This window comes from Antrostomus carolinensis, unplaced genomic scaffold, assembly GCF_000700745.2.
Source record: "Antrostomus carolinensis isolate BGI_N321 unplaced genomic scaffold, ASM70074v2 scaffold18913, whole genome shotgun sequence".
Lineage (NCBI taxonomy): Eukaryota > Metazoa > Chordata > Aves > Caprimulgiformes > Caprimulgidae > Antrostomus > Antrostomus carolinensis.
The window spans coordinates 28,613-31,142 of NW_010303348.1; positions in this window are offsets into that span (position 1 = coordinate 28,613).

Consider the following 2,530-nt stretch of genomic DNA (forward strand, 5'->3'; position numbering starts at 1 on the left):
TTTTCAAAAGGTGCAAAGTGTGATCTGAAATAGAACTAACTTAGGTACATCTCTTGAGGAATGATTGCCTAAAGAGAACATACAAATTTGGAGTTAATATTAACAACAGGTTAAGCTTCTAACACCTTGCAGTTTTATAAAACTTTAGACCTTGATGCTTGGTAAACAGATTTCTGAGCTGTCTTCTTTCTTGGGAAGACCAATTTTGCCTCTTGTTCCACCAAAGGTTTGGTTCAAGGTAGAACAGAAAGGAAGCAGGGGAAGAGAGGGAAGCAGTATGAAGTCATCTTGTAAGAGAGTACTCAATAGCATTTAAAAGCATCAACCTGAGCCTGTCGGTTACAAAGAAAGCAACAAGAGAGTTTTACCACCTTTGTTGTGTTGTTTTGGTTTTTTTTTTTAAAAGAAATAGTTCTGTTTATTCAAAACAAGTTTTACAAAACAATTGTCTTTTTGTGGTACAGAGCAAAGTTTAAGAATAAATATTGAATACTTAGTATAAAAATTAGTAATATCAAAGGGAAACTGATGCAAACCAAACAAACAGGTAAAAACAATTTTAGCATTAAATATGCTGTGCAACAATGTCAAACTCTTAATAAGGAGTGACCATTTGGGCTGATACCGTTTTATTTGTAGAAGTAAAACCTGACAGCCCTGCATTGGAGCACCGAGACTATTGTTAAAAAAGGTTCCAGATAAAGGTGTACAAGTCTTAAGTCAGTGTCTAGAACCAGAAAAGAAGTTTTCTAGCTTCTCCATTTTTTGAAAGGAGTGCCTTCATGCTTTCCTTTTTATTCAACCAGCAACTACTTTTCACTGCAGCAGAAGAAAATGCATACTACAAACATCAAGGCGCTTTTAAGATTAAGAAACAATCCAACAAAACTCAAACCAGCTGTAAAACAAAGTATTCCAATGGTCAAAAGTGACTTTCAGATAATGGCAAACTACATTTAAGCAGTGTTTTAAATGTCAGCTAGGTCATTACCTTCTAGAAATTTAAGCTACTTAAAACTTATTTTACCTTTGCTTGTATGAGTGAAAACAACAAATGCCAACACATAGTTCTGCTGGAAAAATTGTAGTCTTAATAGCACATTTTGGTTGCATGCTGCATACGAAGACCCTCTTAACCCTACAGTGAACAGGGTGGCTTTTTCTAGTAGTGCAGTTTTGCTGACAGCCTGTTGATTTAAATGGCTTGCAACAGGTCAGAGATCTGATGAAGCAGCTTGCCTTCAGTACAGAATGCCACCTTCTCTGTATGTGCATTTATTTCTCCATAAGCTAACGGGTTATTATACAGATCTAGGCTTGTCTTGTGTTTTGGGTTTGTTTTTTTTTTTTTCTTTTAAAAAACACATATCCTCAGTACTATAATCAATCTGTTTAAGCAAAAACAGGAACTGGATTTGTTCTTTCTAAAGTTTAGCTGTTGCATTCTTCAGTCATTCTGACACTGATAAATGACTTAATTGTGGGTTCTTTATATACCTAACATTTGGGTCCAGTTAGGATTCTTATTCTTTTCTTTCTGGAAAACCAAATGGAGAAAGCTACATCTTTTACTTAATTCCAGTAGCTACCTGCCATCCATCTGAAATGGCAGCTTAGAGAACAGTCAGCAAGCTCACTCCTGGATTCCATCTATGCTAACATACACCATTAGCCATTCAAACCATTAAAACCTGCAGCACAGCTCCAAGAGCAGAAGCAACTACTGGAACAAAAGTTTACTACTTGTAGCTTAAAACTGACAGGTCCCCTATAGCTGTTCTACAGTAAAGTCAGATGACACAGATCAAGTGCCTCACTGTTCTACACAGTGAGAAACTTCAGGCAGAAGAAAAAGGCTAGTCTTAGGAAGCAAGCAGGACTGCTCCTGTAATTAGCACATTTCCAACAGATACTCAGTAATTTGTAAGCTTTTGCATTGTTACTACTCTGCTGATAAACTTGACTCATTCAAGCTTTCTGAAGTAGTTTTCTAACACTATCCACACCAGAACTTGTTCCAGCATCAAATCAGTTCACAAGCAATATCTGTACTTTGTGCGGGCTGCGTGCCCACTCCAGGAAGAGCTACCACAGGTTTGGCAATTAGCAACTAAAATATCTGTCCTGAGAGTCTGTGAAAACACCATTAGTGAGCTACACAAGAAAAGGCTGCAGACATCCTACAACTTTGGCTCTCTGTGATATTTATATGGCACCACAGTACAACTCCTATAACGGCTGGAGTTTGAGCATCACTTAGTTCTATCCTGATTTACAACGCACAGGTGTTTTGTTCCTCCTTCATGTGATATTAACATTGAAATATATTCAAGATACAGGGGTTTGTGGACACAAACTACTCTGAAATTTTAAAGACAATCTTATACTTAAGACTTCAGGAGAAATATTTTAGTGAATTCAGTTCCTGTACCGAGTTTCTGTGGATCACCATCTCCCTCCCCCTTCATTGTGAAGTCAGACTTTGTGCAAAAAATATGCTCCCTGTTTGTTGGTACAAACATTACATTTT